Below are 19,061 nucleotides of genomic sequence, written 5' to 3' on the forward strand. Positions count from 1 at the left end.
ATGGTTTTACAGTTCGATCCGTGTCTGCATAGTTCTCCATCTGGCTTGCTGGCTCCAGATGCATCCAACAGATTTTTTTACGAATGGGCCATCTGGTCTAGTGCAGCAAGCTCCATTGAAGGCAAATATTATGTTATTTTGGGGCATTTTTGACAATTCGTTCAAACCTTGAATGAATACTGAAAAGCATGGCACTGTTAAATGGACAAGTTCCTCTACAGTTGAAGTTAGAAGTTTACATACACCCTGGCCAAATACATTTATACTCAGTTTTTCACAATTCCTGACATTTAATCCTAGTAAAAATTCCCTGTCTTATGTCAGTTAAGATCACCACTTTATTTTAAGAATGTTTCTGGTAGCCTTCCACAAGCTTCCCACAATAAGTTGGTGAATTTTGGCCCATTCCTCCTTACAGAGCTGGTGTAATTGAGTCAGGTTTGTAGGCGACCTTGCTCACACACACTTTTTCAGTTATGTCCACAGATGTTCTATAGGATTGAGGTCAGGGCTTTGTGATGGCCACTCCAATACTTTGACTTTGTTGTCCTTAGGCAATTTTTGCCACAATTTTGGAAGTATGGTTGGGGTCATTGTCCATTTGGAAGACCCATTTGCGACCAAGCTTTAACTTCCTGACTGATGTCTTGAGATGTTGCTTGATTATATCCCCATAATTTCCTTTCCTCATGATGCCATCTATTTTGTGAAGTGCACTAGTCCCTCCTGCAGCAAAGCACCCCCACAACATGATGCTGCCACCCCCGTGCTTCACGGTTGGGATGGTGTTCTTCGGCTTGCAAGCCTCCCCCTTTTTGCTCCAAACATAACTATGGCCAAACAGTTCTATTTTTGCTCCATCAGACCAGAGGACATTTCTCCAAAAAGTACAGTCTTTGTACCCATGTGCAGTTGCAAACCGTAGTCTGTCTTTTTATGGCAGTTTTGGAGCAGTGGCTTCTTCCTTGCTGAGCGGCCTTTCAGGTTATGTTGATATAGGACCCGTTTTACTGTGGATATAGATACTTTTAGATACTCACAAGGTCCTTTCTGTTCTGGGATTGATTTGCACTTTTCGCACCACAGTATGTTCATCTCTAGGAGAAAGAACGCGTCTCCTTCCTGAGCGGTATGATGGCTGCATGGTCCCATGGTGTTTATACTTGCATACTATTGTTTGTACAGATGAACGTGGTACCTTCAGGTGTTTGGAAATTGCTCCCAAGGATGAACCAGACTTGTGGAGGTCTACAATTATTTTTCTGAGGTCTTGGCTGATTTCTTTTGATTTTGCGATTGATGTCAGGCAAGAGGCAGTGAGTTTGAATGTAGGCCTTGAAATACATCCACAGGTACACCTTCAATTGACTCAAATGATGTCAGTTAGCCTATCAGAAGCTTCTAAAGCCATTTTCTTGAATATTCCAAGCTGTTTAAAAGCGTCAACTTAGTGTATGTAAACTTCTGACACAATGGAATTGTGATACATGAATTATAAGTGAAATAATCTGTCTGTAAACAATTGTTGGAAAAATGACTTGTGTCCTGCACAAAGTTGATGTCCTAACCGATTTGCCAAAACGATAGTTTGTTAACCTCTCTGGGATATGCGGGACAACATCCAGTGAAAATGCAGAGCGCCAAATTCAAAAATATTACTCAAAATATAACTTTCATGAAATCACACATGCCATACAGCAAATTACAGCTACACTTGTTGTGAATCCAGCCAACGTGTCAGATTTCTAAAAGGCTTTACGACGAAAGCACACCAAACGATTATGTTAGGTCAGTACATAGTCACAGAAAAGCACAGCCATTTTTCCAGCCAAAGAGAGGAGTCACAAAAAGGAGAAATAGAGAAAATGAATCACTAACACTCATAGGACTTCATGGTACACAATACATGTATGTTTTGTTTGATAAAGTTCATATTTATATCCAAAAATCTCAGTTTACATTGGCGCGTTACGTTCAGTAATGTTTTGCTTCCAAAACATCCGGTGATTTTGCAGAGAGCCACATCAATTTACAGAAATACTCATAAATGTTGAGGAAAATACATGTGTTATGCATGGAACTTTAGATAAACTTCTCCTTAATGCAACCGCTCTGTCAGATTTCAAAAAAGCTTTACCTGATAAAGCACATCATGCAATAATCTGAGTACAGCGCTCCGAGCCCAAACAAGCCAAACAGATATCCGCCATGTTGAGGAGTCAACATAAGTCAGAAATAGCATTATAAATATTCACTTAACTTTGATCTTCATCAGAATGCACTCCCAGGAATCCCAGTTCCACAAATGTTTAATTTGTTCCATAAAGTCCATAATTTATACCCAAATACCTCCTTTTTGTTCGCGTTTAGTACACAATCCAAACTGACGACGCGCTGGTACCTAGTTTTATTTTGGGGGAAATTGATGATTTGTCCAAACCTTGACTACAGACTCAAAAGCATGGCACTATTAAATCGGAAAGAATGCTATAGGTAATTAGCTGAATGTTCCAGAATAGTAAAAAAAAAAATGTGTTTGACCTTCATACAGTGCCTTGCAAAAGTATTCATCCCCCTTTGCGTTTCTCCTATTTTGTGGCATTACAACCTGTAATTTAAATGGATTTTTAATTGGATTTCATGTAATGGACATACACAAAATAGTCCAAATTGGTGAAGTGAAATTTAAAAAATAACTTGTTTCCAAAAGATTCAAAACTGAAAAGTGCTACATGCATATGTATTCACCCCCTTTGCTATGAAGCCCCTAACTAAGATCTGGTGCAACCAATTACCTTCAGAAGTCACATAATTAGTTAAATACAGTCTACCTGTGTGCAAGTGTCACATGATCTGTCACATGATCTCAATATACACTGCTCAAAAAAATAAAGGGAACACTTAAACAAAACAATGTAACTCCAAGTCAATCACACTTCTGTGAAATCAAACTGTCCACTTAGGAAGCAACACTGATTGACAATACATTTCACAGGCTGTTGTGCAAATGGAATAGACAAAAGGTGGAAATTATAGGGAATTAGCAAGACACCTCCAATAAAGGAGTGGTTCTGCAGGTGGTGACCACAGACCACTTCTCAGTTCCTATGCTTCCTGGCTGATGTTTTGGTCACTTTTGAATGCTGGCGGTGCTTTCACTCTAGTGGTAGCATGAGACGGAGTCTACAACCCACACAAGTGGCTCAGGTAGTGCAGCTCATCCAGGATGACACATCAATGCGAGCTGTGGCAAGAAGGTTTGCTGTGTCTGTCAGCGTAGTGTCCAGAGCATGGAGGCGCTACCAGCAGACAAGCCAGTACATCAGGAGACGTGGAGGAGGCCGTAGGAGGGCAACAACCCAGCAGCAGGACCGCTACCTCCGCCTTTGTGCAAGGAGGAGCACTGCCAGAGCCCTGCAAAATGACCTCCAGCAGGCCACATTGTTTACCTAGCTTGCTAGCTACATGTCTTAAGCTAAAGTGTACAACATCCGTTGAATACTGCCGGTGTCAGTAAATGTCTGCAATAAAGGTAGACATATCATCGGCCAGAGCGTCAAGTGTGCGTTCTGAATGCTCTGAGACCAAAACGAGATGGGTGGGGCTAAAGCTTAAGAGGATGTAAATTGTGCTGAATGGGTGTAGACAAAGAAGAGCTCTACACTAGATACCAAAACATTCAAAGGCCATTTTCTCAAAAGTGAGTTCATAAGTTTATCAACGTTTAAAGCAAAATGACTTTCCTGTTGTTCCTAAAGAATGCATTGTATGATATACCATTTTGTAGCTCTGAGACTCTACCTTTATCCAATAGAAAAATCACAGTTTAAAATTTTGCTACATAACACCGAATCCAGGCGGTGAGTCACATATTGAGAAACATGCTCAATTTGGGCTCCATTTGGAGCTCAAATTTGCAGGTCCTCAGCGTCAACATTTCATGACATAGAGAAGCTTGGTTTTACTTAAATTAGTGTTAAATACAAGATCTGCAAGTGATTTCTGAATTGAATCAAAGTCATGCTGAAGTTCACATATGGCCTTCTGCACCGAGGTTGCACAGGAATACAAAACTGTGTCATCTGCATAGAGATGAATGTTACAAGTATTAACAGTGTTTTCTATGTCATTAATATTCAAGGTGAACAATAACGGACCCAAAATCGAACCCTGAGGAACACCTTTTTGATTCTCAAGAAATTCAGATTTAACCCCATATGTCAAGATGGCCTGAGTAATGTCGCTAAGATGATTCTGAAACCATAAACAGGCAGTGTATCCCAGGCCTAGCTTCTTCAGCAAAACAGAATGATCAACAGTGTCGAATGCCTTTGACAGATCATTAAACAAGGCAGCACAGCTCTTTGTTAGCAACCAAGGCATTATTTGACAACTACCGTGGTTGCTGTGGTCGTACCCAGGCCCAAACAATGATTGGTTTATATTAAAAATACAATTATCAGATAAAAAGGAACAAAGTTGTACATTAACCAAGGATTCAAGAATCTTAGCTAAAGGTAGTTTTGAGTCGGAGCACATAAGCAGAATTTCCATGCTTTTTGAATACTTCTTTCAGCTAGGGGGCAGAATTTTTATGTTTGGAAAAATAACATTCCCAAGGTAAACTGACTATTTCTCAGGTCCAGATGCTAGAATATGCATATAATTGACAGATTAGGATAGAAAACACTCTAAAGTTATAAAAACTGTAAAAATATTGTCTGAGTATAACAGAACTGATTTTGCAGGCGAAAACCTGAGGAAATCCAACCCAGAAGTGCCTTTTATTTGGAAAAATCCCTGTTCCGTTGCCTGCCCCTCCTCCATTTAAAGGGGTATCAACCAGATTCATTTTCCAATGGCTTCCTCAGGCTGTGACCAGGCTTTAGACATAGTTTCAAGCTTTTATTTTGAAAATGAGCGCGATTTTTCAAAACGTGTCAGGTGTCCTTTGATTAGTTCCTGCGTGCGAGAGATGTAGCTCGACATTTTCTTTCTCTGTAGTATTGAATAGGTTACCGTCCGGTTGAAATATTATCGATTATGTATGTTAAAACCGCCCAGCACATCACTGGTGCCCAGCTCCCTGCCATCGTAGACCTCCAGTGCAAGCGGTGTCTGCATAGGGCGCGCAGCAACATCAGGAACCCTTCACATCCATGCCACAAACTGTTTGCCCTCCTACCATCAGGCAAGCGGTACAGGTCTCTACGTTCCAACTAGCAGGCTCAAGAACAGTTTATTTCTAACTACTGTAACCCTGCTGAACTCTGTGACACAGCAGTAGCCATATCCACCCGCCCACCGCTTAGTACTGCCTCTCAGGGACCTGTTGCACTACTCTCTTTGCACTCTTCACAGCACTACTGGACTCTGACATTGCTTTGCAAAGTCTGATTAAGGACATTATTAATTTGTACACCTTGGAAACCTCATTGCTGCTATCCCTGCATTTCAGTTGCATGCCTCCTTGCACTTTCAATTTGCCTTCATTGCACATTTATACATCCTACCTAATAACATACATTGTACTTAATTGTTTTAATTGTACATTTTTTGCACTCTTTTATTTGCCCTTCTGGTCAGATGCTAACTGCATTTTGTTGTACTGTACTTGTACTTCTTCAATGAAAATAAAGTTGAATCTAATTTAAATGATATTCTACACAGACTGTACAAAACATTAGGAACACCTGCTCTTTCCATTACATAGACTGACCACTTGAATCCAGGTGAAAGCTACACTGAGTGTACAAAACATTAGGAACACCTTCCTAATATTGAGTTTCATACCCCCCTTCCCCCCCCCCTGCCCTCAGAACAGCCTCAATTCGTTGGGGTATGGACTCTAGAAGGTGTGGAAAGTGTTCCACAGGGATGCTGGCCCATGTTGACTCCAATGCACAGTTGTGTCAAGTTGGCTGGATGTCCTTTGGGTGGTGGACCATTCTTGATACACTCGGGAAACTGTTGAGCATAAAGAATCCAGCAACGTTGCAGTTCTTGACACACTCAAAGAAGTGTTCCTGGAACCTACTACCATATCCTGTTCAAAGGTACTTAAATATTTTGCCTCACCCACTCACCCATACACAATCCATGTCTCAATTGTCTCAAGGCTTAAAAAAAATTCTTTAACCTGTCTCCTCCCCTTCATCTACACTGATCTGAAGTGGATTTAACAAGTGACATCAATAAGGGATCATAGCTTTCACCTGAATTCACCTGGTCAGTCTGTGACAGAAAGAGCAGGTGTTCCTAATGTTTTATACACTGTGCATGTTCATATAGGCAGCCTTTAATTGAATGAGCAGTACTGCATGCTTACTCTCTCATTTTCAATCTTAATGCAAACTTCACATACGTACTTTAATAAATATTGTGTCTGGGAGTGGTGTAATAAAATAGAGACATGTTCTTGTCTGTCTGAGTTCTACAACACCACAAGGAATAAAGACCATTATTCCACGAAGGCGAAGAAGAAGTGAACTTAACATTTTCTGTTTCCTTCCTCTCATATCCTCCCAGACATCTCCATTAATTGGCAGGGAGGCTGATCCTCCGCTGGTCTTCAGTGTGCCTCCACTGCGCCGCTGTCTGCAGAGTTATAAAATGAGCTGGGCTGGCTCGTACTTTCTTTCTCTCTCCACCTCCCTCCTTCTCCTCCCACCTTTGCAACACAGACAGGAGCATATTAAAAGGGACATGCACACTGAGACAGCCAGCTAATTTAGGGCCTGCGCCCAGTGGGACTCGAACGCCATGGTGTAAAGCAGCGGGGCCTCCAACATTAAAGACTGAGTTGCACGGGGACGTGTTAGGAAGACGTGCACCTAAAAACCCTCCTTCCTTAGTTTGTTCACCAAACATTCCACCCCGATATAGCCCCGTGGGCCGGGTCAGTGCGGACCAGCAGAGACGAGGAGATAATGAAGACATTAGAATGAGCTGAGATTCGTCATCAGTAAGTCACACTTGTTATGGGCCCAGTCTGCTTCGAGATGTAGTGGCCGCAGAAGGACAGGCAAGTTTATGTTTATTGTCATGAATTTTGCCCTGGATGCAGAACTGAGCGATTTACGCTTGTTGGGCCATCTGCCCTAATGTACCACAGGGTTTTCAAAATGTGATTGCTGATTTGCCCTGTCAATTATTTATAATGTCCATCCCTCCCCTCATTTAGCTAGGGTTAAACCTTTCTGTCGGTTCACAAAGGCCTGATTATCAATTTAGTTTGTGCCGACGTTATTCTTGTTTAAGGGTTACATACATTTGGGTAATAGGGTTAATATTTTAAATTCAGTCAATTTACCCTCATATCGTATTGTGCTCATGGCAAAAATCAGAAGTTGAGTAACAAAGAATTGACCTTTTCCACATTTTAGGCTGAAATCACTATCTAATGAAAAAGCTTGAGTGGGAAACTTTTTTTTTTCCATCACCGATAGAGAACAACATTGTTCGACAACACCCTTTGAATAATCCCTAACCCTCAGCTTATGTCTTGCCCCTCGTAACTCTCCATTGCTCAAATTCTCCAATACTGTATCTAAGAACATCTTGGTTTTATCTACGAAACGCTGTCTTGTTTACACTGCATTTTTCGGATTTTCACTTCAGAGCATACAAACAATGTGTTATGCCAAGACAAAGGACAGAAGAAGAGAAACAATGAAACAAGACGGCGTGGAGTTTTACCATAGGCTTCACACCCTGCAATGCATTTGTAACAACGAGTCGGTAAGGACAGGTCCCTATGAAGAATGACTCCGCAAATAAATGAATGAATACATTTCCTGCGTGGTGGCTAGACTGCAAATGATCCTTTGGAGAAAAGCTGAATCACACACACAGTGCTGATGGCCTCAGGTTTGGGAAATATGTCCATGTCATTTCTGTGCGCAGACTGTACTGTGCCGGTATATTACCCACTGCCTTGTTTTACCCCAGAGGAGGTAGGATACATTTTCATGCTCTGATTCTGTACTTCAGTGAACTACAACACATAAAATCTAGAAATCGGAAACCTGCCTTTTTTCTATGGTTGGTCACATATGAGAATCCAGTGTTTATCTTTTACACTGAAACAGACCTGGGAACAAGGTCAGAACCATTTTTTTTGGATTGGGGATCCATTCCTGGGTGACAACCCATTTATAAATACGTGCTAGGGCCGGTTTCCCAAACCCAGAATAAGCTTACTCCACCAAGACAAGGGGAAGAAAAATGGTCTTGCAATTACATAGTTCATACCAATTAACAACTGTGAAACTTGTACAGCGTATGGATTATTGTAATGTATAGGGTTTTTTATAGTCAGTTTTTCACTCACTCAATTTAAACCGATTATGCTATATTTTATGTGCAAGCGACTTGCAAACCAGTTAGCGATAAGAAGAGTCACATAACATCTAGCACATTTTGTACATTTCATATTGCATAATCATACAACCTCGGGTGCATCCATTTCTGACCGTTGTACCATTCAGTGACTAAAAATTGAATTAACTGTCTAAATGTATTTCACTTCATTGTTTGGCAACTCTGGCAGTTGTCATTCAAAAGCAACATTCCCAGATGGGACTTGATGTTTTTTTCTAACATAATGTTAATGTTTTGTGACAATCACTTCATCCGAGTGAAGCCGCAACACAAAGACAGATATCGATCACAGAGTTAAGCTGTCCGATGTTTTGGGGGAGACTCTCTGGGAAGCAACATTAATGAGATTGCTTCCCCCCCCATTTTCTTACTGTTGATTCATTGGTATGGGCCCAGAAACAGAGACATTGGAGATGTGCTTTGGTAAGTGTGGTTTAGCATCACAATCGATGAGACAACAGAGCTTTTCTTGAGAGCTCTGGCTCTCTGGAGAAAACAAAATCGGATTTAGAGCAAATGCAGGAAAGCTGGTATATTGAGATCTAATCAAATCTCAAACACAAGGCCCTGTCTATTGACTAGATTCTCAAGGTAGAATTAACCAGTGTTTGCCTTGTTAGGAAACTGTCTGAAGGGAAAATGTAAAATATGGGGGGGTGGAAAACGGGTATTTCTCTACTTATCATTCATAGGATGCATTCGCTCACGCAAGCAGATCACATCTGGCTAGAACCAAAATATCCACTCGTTTTTTAATCACGTACAATGTACGGGTGTTGACATTATCAGGGAGATATGGAGCCAGACTATGAATGTGGGAATAGGGTCATTTACCAGAACATGCCCAACATAAAACATTAATTACTGACCGTATCAGGCCAGGATCTGCTCATGGATATCTATTTTTACAAAGTCATTCAAGGAATAATTGAGTGACTTCCCATTCCCAGAGCACAAATACAATGTGGGTTACTATCATTCAAAGACAGAATATAATATAGTATAATCCTTCTTGATCTAAATAGCTTTCTGCCAGTGTTTGTTCTATCTAAGAAGGCCTGTAATACGGTATAGTGTTTTATGTTTAGGTGCACTGTAGAACTTTATTATACTACAATATGGCATGATGTGATATTGTATGGTAAAGCTTAGAATAGTTTATGAACTGATAGGCAAAACGACGCCAGATTCAAAACTTTTCATTTTTCCATTTAAATTATTATACAAAATTCTTGCAACCAATGGAATGTTATTTATATGGGAGATACAACCTTCCCAGCTCTGCAGGTTTTGCTGCTAAGAGACAGAATCATTCGATCATTTTGTTTTGGTACTGTCCATATGTAGCTTGTTTTTAGTCACAGGTCCAGGAATGGCTGAAGAATTGCAATATTTACCTGAAGCTAACCCTGCAGACACTGTAGCACTACTGGGCGATCTGAAAAGTCATAGTCAATCGATCAATAATAATACAACTTTTAGCAAAAATGTTAATTTTCAATCTGTAGAAACAATGAGAATATATATTTGTAAAATAGTATATCGGTGATTGAAAGTGATGCAGACAATTACATTGATGGAAGCTACAATCTATCTGCAATATTAAAGCTGATCTACCCCCTACAACAACATAAAAATGGCATAGAATGGTATAATATGATATAGGTACTGTTTGAGGTGTCCTAGTAAAATTAAATTGTGTGTGTGTGGCAGCCCAATAGTGTCTCTCGGGAGTCCACAGTGCTGAAGAGCTTTCTTCATATGTTTGTCCCTCCGGTGTCAGGCGATGCAGCCTTGCTACTTGTTACAGAACTCCCGCAGTGCTGCAAATTGTCTTCCCCTCCCTTTCCAGTCTCTATAACCCAACCTCTCGCAAACACTCGCCACATTAAAGGACCAATCTGCAGTTGCTACATCCATTTTTGGACATATAAATTAATCATATGAACCCATTGATTCTTGAAGAATACAACTTTATATATGCCTCTGTCATACCCCATCATAACCTTTGTTTTACTCATGTCCAGAACCCTTGTTATACTCCAGAAGCTTGTTTAGATCTAATGTTTGTAAACAAAGTAAATGTAAATAAACACTATATAGCCTAAGAAATATGGTTAAAACTATAATTTTGATATTATGGATGCAGTCCTCACATTCATAGCTCTGTCTATGAATTTGAGAGTGGTTACATTTCCGCAACACCATCCCTCAGCTTTTTACCGAAACAGGTGCAGGGAGGACACTTTGTTATTGTTCCAACTGCTGATTGCTGCTTTAACCTCCAACTCTTCCCCCCCCTTAATCCGTGGCCGTGTCCCCTCCTAAATTCGCTCGCTTTGCCCGGCTCTCCAGAATTTTGCTAGAAACAGGAGAGACCTTTAATTAAGTAGTCTCTCCAGGGAATGGCTGTATCCCGGGCTCTAATGAGAGCACAGGAGACTGGCTTCATTATCTCTCCCCCAATCCTCTCCTGGGCTTTCTCTCTCTCTCCTGTTCCAGGGACAGGCTGGCAGTCTGGTCCCACTCTCCTCCACAGACAAGCATTGTTGGATAGCCCCCATCCCAAGGGGAGAACAACGGCAAATAGTTTACGAATCAGTGGAGGCTATACACCACAACAACAGAAGCTCACTAGGAAATGCAGCACCCAAACGTATTCTTAGAAATATACTTGAACTGCTTGCTTGCAGTGCAGTCGTGCCCAAGACCACAATCAAGTGTGCATTTCAAATATAGACAATGGAGATGCCTTAATGACAAAATCACAATGTCCACAGATATTTACTTTAAAGCCGCTAACTCACAGACTAAAGGTTGGATTCTATCCGTATCGCAGAAGATCTGCTTTAAAATGTGAATGTCATTTCCGATTGCGCTGACATATGCAGCGTGCACCATGAATGCAGGGAACGTTGCTTTCAAATTTTTTATAGAGCTATAAGAGGTTTTCCGCAATACAGATTGAATCCAGCCAGCCCTGAGAGTGCACCCACAGTAAGATAGAAGCTCAAGTAGCAACACAACAAGGAAGGAGGCTCATTAAAATATTCCCCTAGGTTACCAATCAAAGGAGTCCATAGCTCTGGGATTTGGCATCGCAAACTCACGGGGTTTCGCCATCGTGGATCGCACTCGTCTCCCGCGGTCTTTTCTCTCTCCCAGCCCTCCCCCTCTCTCTCTAACCATCCCACTCCTTCGTGGCCCCTGGCAAAGGCTGTTTATTGCTCTTTCTGATTGAAGTTTGTCTGCTATCGCAATCAACCCTCCGAAAACCGGTCCCTCTGGTAGCCCTCATCCGGGTTATGTAACTCTGTGTCGGCTATAACCTGAGGGAGAGTTCATGTGGTCACAGAGGAGTAGATGGGTGAGGTTGTGTCCCATCACTCATTTAAGTGAAGTTAACTCAAAGTTAATAAGTGATACTCACAGGAAGTTGGAAGAAATCGGGAATAACCTGCTGTAGGGCCAGCATTTTAGAATGGAACAATGTTAGTAGTTTATAGTGGAATGGTACGATTTGTCTGGTGTGGCTAGGCTTTTTATGAGAAACACAATTAAATTAATATACATTATGGTCTAACAAATCATTTACGTGATGTGACGTGACCATAATGAATGTACCTTACCTTATTTCAAAATGTTCACATGAATAATAATAGACCAACATTGCTTCAGCTGCATAACATTCAAAAACACTTTGAAGACTCTTCTTCCTTCATATTGATTCTATTGGTGTGTACGTCTAACCTATACCTTTCAATGCAGAGGATTTCAGTAAGCAAGTTTGCACGAAACAGTACTCTGACAGTAGCCCTCAGTTTGTTCACACAAGAGATGTGATTTCCCCTTGGTGACACAACAACACAGAGGACATCGATGACAACAAAGCGTCTCAGTTGTCAAGTGATCGCACCCGTCCTTTTGTGTTGACTGTTGGTGCTACGCGCCACATAATGCAACAAAGGTTTTCTGCTTCACAGTCTGTTGGCTAATTGCATCAAAGAGTTTGGCAACTGCGTTGTCTCGGCGTCTGCATTTGTTCAAACATCAAGGGGAACAACTCACGTTGGAACGACAGGCAGATAGCATCTAGCGAGGTCTACTGTGGGAATCAAAGTGTGACAGTGTTTATTCCCATAAACAAACTCAAACTGACACTGACTGCTGACGAGGAATTTGCTAAATTCCACTCTGGCACTTCATCGCTAAACCTTCTCCAACAACAGGCCAGTAAAGACTGCTCTGAATAGAGTTCACTGAGAGAGGAGAAACACCCTCCACGGTTCAGGCAGTTGTTTGAGCACACAGCACGTCTAAGGGAACACCTCAGCTGCAGACATGGGCCGTGGTAGAGGGACACGATTGCTTTCTGTGTCTGCTCGCCCAACCATGTGACATGATTTATGTCCGAAACAAACAGAGTTAAATGTCCTGCTCCAACTAACCAGACGACCGACCAACCACAAGCCCCTGCTGCTCCCCAACTCTCCTCCTTCAGCCCCTCTCCGACTACGTCCACCACCCTGGCCCTCCAAGGCTGCTGCTGATGAACGACAAAATGAACGACAGAATGGGAAGGAGGAATGGATGGAGAGTGTCATTTTCATTTTTGGGGTTCGGGTGGGGCAAGGCGACGGCTATAGGAGGAGAAAAGGAGGGGAGAAGAGAGACGAGAGGGGCATAGTGTGGGATGTCAGGGTTGATGTCTTCAGGTGGGGACCTGATAGCATCTGGCAGACCCCAGGCCACAAGAGAAAAAAAAATGGTAGTGCCCTGGTACTTGGGCGCCCAGAGATAGAGAACACAGAGAAAATGAGAGCACAGTGTTCCCTTTGGCAGATAATTGTTCCTAGTTTGGGAGAAGCATCTGGACAACGCTGTCCCATGAGCCCCGTAGCTTGGCAACTCTCTCGGCCCGCAGTGACTATAACAGCGTTCCCCAAACCAACATCAGTGAAATAACGGTGTCCAATGCAGATGTCCACAGTATTGGGATAAAAATAGGAAGCAGGCCAGGAACAGTGACAGCATGCTATGAGTAGTGGTGTTCCGTGCTGGGGCCTCGTGTGTGTGAGTGAGTTAGTGAGTAAATGTGTGTGTGTGTGAGATATCGGGACAGCTTGGATCAGACCGAGGGAACAACACAGCTGTCCCACTCAGGCTGAGCAACACAAACTATAGGTCAGAGAGGAGACCCTTGGGACAGCTTTGAGAAATCCACAGCAAGATCTTAAAACAAATGCAATCAGATGTCCTAGCATTAATGGGCTCCTCTCAGGTGCGCACTCCATTACGTTAGACATCTGTAGCCCCATCTGGCCTTCACTCGCCATATAAGAAGTAAAGCCTTCACTAATATAAGCGCATTCATTTTTAACCTAATTCCTTAATGAGGTAGTTAAATAGGATATTCTGATTCTCCAATTAGAGCATCTCCCTCAACTGTCAGACTAGTCATTAATTGTGTACTGAAACTAGAGCCTGAATACAACATGTTGCACTTTGTGGACGATGAGAACAGGCTTCGTTGTACATGAACCTCTATTAAGATGTATTTTGTTTTACATGTTATTTGTTTGTGTGCCTTTTCAGTCATTCATTGACATGCAGTATGTGTGCCTTCAGTACATGCTGGTTCGTCATATTTCCTACACACCTAACTGTAAAAACAGTACTTAACAAAAGAGACATACATGGCTAGTCTTTTTTTTTGCGGTGGAGATTGTCCCATTTAGAACTGACACATGACTATAGTGAAGAGCTCTCTGCATGTAGGCCGCTGTATCATAGTGCAGTCTCATTGGTTTTAATTCAAAATCAAATTAGATTTGTCACATGCACTGAGTACAACTGGTGTAGACTTTACCGTGAAATGCTTGCTTAGAAGCCCCAACAATGCAGAGATTAAAAAATAGTAACACAATAGGAATAAAATAAAATACACAAGAATGGATCTATATACAGGGAGTACCAGTACCAGATCAATGTGCAGAGTTATGAGGTACAGTATTTGAGGTAGATATGTACATAAAGGCAGTGTAAAGTGACTAGGCAGCAGGATAGATAAGAGAAAAATAAAGAACAGAGTAGCAGCAGCAAATGATGACTGTAAAAGTGTTATGCGTGCGTAATGTGCATGTACTGTGTGTGTGTGGTGTATGTTGCAAAACACCAGTCTCAACGTCAACAGTGAAGAGGCGACTCCGGGATGCTGGCCTTCTAGGCAGAGTTGCAAAGACAAAGCCATATCTCAGACTGGCCAATAAAAGATTAAGAAGGGCAAAAGAACACAGCCACTGGACAGAGGAATTCTGTCTAGAAGGCCAGCATCCCGGAGTCGCCTCTTCACTGTTGACGTTGAGACTGGTGTTTTGTGTGTACTATTTAATGAAACTGCCAGTTGAGGACTCGTGAGGCGTCTGTTTCTCAAACTAGACACTCTAATATTCTTGTCCTCTTGCTCAGTTGTGCACTGGGGCCTCCCACTCCTCTGTCTTTTCTGGTTAGAGCCAGTTTACGCTGTTCTGTGAAAGGAATCGTACACAGTGTTGTACAAGATCTTCAGTTTCTGAGCAATTTCTCGCAATTTCTTCATTTCTCAGAACAAGAATAGACTGATGAGTTTCAGAAGAAAGTGCTTTGTTTCTGGCCAATTTGAGCCTGTAATCGAACCCACAAATGCTGATGCCCCAGATACTCAACTAGTCTAAACAAGGCCTGTTGTATTGCTTCTTTAATCAGAACAACAGTTTTCAGCTGTGCTAACATAATTGCAAAAGGGTTTTCTAATGATAAATTAGCCTTTTAAATTGATAAACTTGGATTAGCTAACAATGTGCCATTGGAACACAGGTGTGATGGTTGCTGATAATGGGCCTCTGAACACCTATGTAGATATTCAATTAAATATCAGCTGTTTCCAGCTACAATAGTCATTTACAACATTAACAATATCTACACTGTGTTTCTGATCAATTTGATGTTATTTGAATGAACAAAAAATGTGCTTTTCTTTCAAAGACAAGTACATTTCTAAGTGACACTAAACGTTTGGTAGTTTATGTTTAAAGTCGCTTTTGGGGGTTTTGGAGAGTAATGCTATTCTTATACTATTATGACAAGTCAATTAATTCTACACTTTTAGAGTACATTTTTAAAGTCCTTTGAATGTATATAGAATGTTTTTGCAGGTAAGAAATTGGAATTGTGAACTTTTACATGGTATTATGTTCCTTTTCATCCGCGCATCATATAGAGAAGGCATTGCATCCTTGAAATGACAAAATGGTTGTCACCTAAAAGGACATTGTTCAGGATCACTGCATCCGATTTTCCTCTGAAACCAAGCAGACATGCTATTTGAGTGTACCTCATTCATCACATTTTGAGTGCTTGTTTGTGAATGGGTGTCCAGCTGTTGGGTGCACTGACGGGCTCTGTGTGACATTTGTGTATCCTTGTCCATTATCGAAGGGTTTATCTGTCAACTACCCTAGAAGTTGCTTGCTGCCTTTCTTTTAATATCGTTCAAATTGATTGAATATAAGAAGGACAACTATGTGACAATGATGGTGGTAGCAGGTTAACAAGGACTCAGATACCAGTATTTCAAATTATCTTCAACTCATTTAATATTCTTTGACAATTCTTAAGTTTGGGGAATGAAATAGCATTCATAGCAGAGAGAGTATCCGAGTTCAGCCACACACTCCAGGGTGAAGTTTGCTTTAGGTCAATATCTAGGATCAGCTTTCCCTCCCCCACTCCTAACATTGGGGGAAAATGCTAAACTGACCCGAGATCAGCGTCTCAAGGCAACTTCACCCTACTCCCAGCCACTACAGCCCAAGATCCTTTTGCTGAGCAGCTTCTGACTCTCACTGGTTTAGGTTTCCTGTCCATGGCGCTCAAACGTCTTCTGACTTTTTTACTGGTTTTAGTTCCAGGTCTATGGAGCTGAAACGTTTTTTTTACACTTTTGTGTAAAATATTGCACAATAATCTCTCCTTTTTCCTGAAGTGTGCACTTGTTCACTTCCCTTCATGTTTTTGATAGGAAACAACTGATATATGGAAACTCCCTCCGGCCCACGCGTATTTCATATTGATCCTCTTTAGCCAAGGCAGCAGCTACTCTTCCTGGGGTATGGCAAAGTTAACTTCTTATGGCTGCAGGGGCAGTATTGAGTAGCTTGGATGAAAGGTGCACAGAGGTGCCCATAGTAAACTGCCTGTTCCTCAGTCCCAGTTGCTAATATATGCATATCATTATTAGTATTGGATAGAAAACACTCAAAAGTTTCTAAAACTGTTTGAATGGTGAATGTGTGTATAACAGAACTCATATGGCAGGCGAAAACCTGAGAAAAATCCAACCAGGAAGTGGGAAATCTGAGGTTTGTAGCTTTTCAACTCATTGCCTTTCCAAGATAGTGTAAATGGGGTCATTATGCACTTCCTACGGCTTCCACTAGATGTCAACAGTCTTTAGAACCTTGCTTCAGGCTTCTACTGTGAGGGGGAGCGAATAAGAGCTATTTGACTGAGGGGTCTGGCAGAAGGCCATGAGCTAAATCATGCGCACGGCCATGAGAGCGAGCTGCGTTCCTTTTCATTTCTAAAGACAAAGGAATTGTCCGGTTGAAACATTATTGAAGATTTATGATAAAAACATCCTAAAGATTGATTCTATACATCGTTTCACATGTTTCTACGAACTGTAATTGAACTTTTTGGACTTTTCGTCTGAACTTTCGGCTGGACTTGCCCGCGCATTGTGAATTTCGTTTGGTGAACTAAACGCGCTAACAAAAAGGAGGTATTTGGACATAAATTATGTACTTTATCGAACAAAACAAACATTTATTGTGGAACTGTGATTCCTGGGAGTGCATTCTGATGATCATCAAAGGTAAGTGTATTTATAACGTTATTTCTGACTTTTACTAAACTCCACAACATGGCGGGTATCTGTATGGCTTGTTTTTGTGTCTGAGGACTGTACTCAGATTATTGCATGGTGTGCTTTTTCCGTAAAGCTTTTTTGAAATCTGACACAGCGGTTGCATTAAGGAGAAGTATATCTTTAATTCTGTGTATAACACTTGTTTCCTTTATCAAAGTTTATGATGAGTATTTCTTTAAATTGATGTGGCTCTCTGCAAATTCGCCGCATGTTTTTGAGGCACAACATTACTGAACAACGCGCCAATGTAAACAGATTTTTGGATATAAATATGAACTATCGAACAAAACATACATGTATTGTGTAACATGAAGTCCTACGAGTGTCATCTGATGAAGATCATCAAAGGTTAGTGATTCATTTTATCTCTATTTCTGCTTTTTGTGACTCCTCTCTTTGGCTGGAAAAATGGCTGTGTTTTTCTGTGAATAGGTGCTGACCTAACATAATGATATGTTGGGCTTTCGTCGTAAAGCCTTTTTGAAATTGGACACTGTGGTGGGATTAACAAGTTTATCTTAAAATTGTGTAAAATACTTGTATGTCTGAGGAATTTTAATTATGAGATTTCTGTTGTTTTGAATTTGGCGCCCTGCACTTTCACTGGCTGTTGTCATATTGATCCCGTTAACGGGATCCCAACCATAAGAAGTTATACTCACAGACATTATTTTAACAGTTTTGGAAACTTTAGAGTGTTTTCTATCCAAATCGACTAATTAAATGCGTATCCTATCTTTTGGGCCTGAGTAACAGGCAGTTTAATTTGGGCACGCTTTTCATCCAAAATGCTGAATGCTGCCCCCTACCCTAGTGAAGTGAACAAGAATTTAAGCTTTCAGCCGATATAAGACACTTCTATGTACCAAAATGTGTTGTAACTCTAACTCCCCACAATGACAATGTAAAAACAGGTTTTTAGAAATTTCGACTCCTGCGTTGTCTTGGCTGGGTGATTAGGGTCATTGTCCTGTTGGAATGTGAACATTCACACTAGTCTGATGTCCTCAGCACTCTGGAGCAGGTTTTCATCAAGGATCTCTCTGTACTTTGCTCCGCTCATGTTTCTCCCGATCCTGACTAGTCTCCCAGTCCCTGCCGCTGAAAAACATCCCCACAGCATGATGCTGCCACTAACATGCTTCACCATAGGGATGGTGCCAGGTTTCCTCCAGAAGTGACTCTTGGCATTCAGGCCAAAGAGTTCAATATTGGTCTCATCAGACCAGAGAATCTTGTTTCTCATGGTCTGAGAATCCATAAGGTGATTTTTGGCTAACTCCAAGAGGGCTGTCATGTGCCTTTTTACTGAGGAGTGGCTTCCGTCTGGCCACTCTACCATAAAGGCCTGATTGGTGGAGTGATGCAGAGATGGTTGTCCTTCTGGAAGGTTCTCTGGAGCTCTGTCAGAGTGTCACCTCCCTGACCAAGGCCCTTCTCCCCCGAATGCTCTCTTCCATTTAAGAACGATGGAGGCCACTGTGTTCTTGGAGACCTTCAATGCTGCAGAATTTGTTTGGTACCCTTACCCAGATCTGTGCCTCGACACAATTTTGTCTCGGAAATCTATGGACCATTCCTTCGACCTCATGGCTTGATTTTTGCTCTGACATTCACTGTCAACTGTGGGGCCTTGTATAGAAAGGTGTGTGCCTTTCCAAATCACGTCCAATAAATTTAATTTATCACAGGTGGACACCAATCAAGTTGT

Source organism: Salvelinus alpinus, chromosome 33 (genome assembly GCF_045679555.1).
Source record: "Salvelinus alpinus chromosome 33, SLU_Salpinus.1, whole genome shotgun sequence".
NCBI classification, from domain to species: Eukaryota; Metazoa; Chordata; class Actinopteri; order Salmoniformes; family Salmonidae; genus Salvelinus; species Salvelinus alpinus.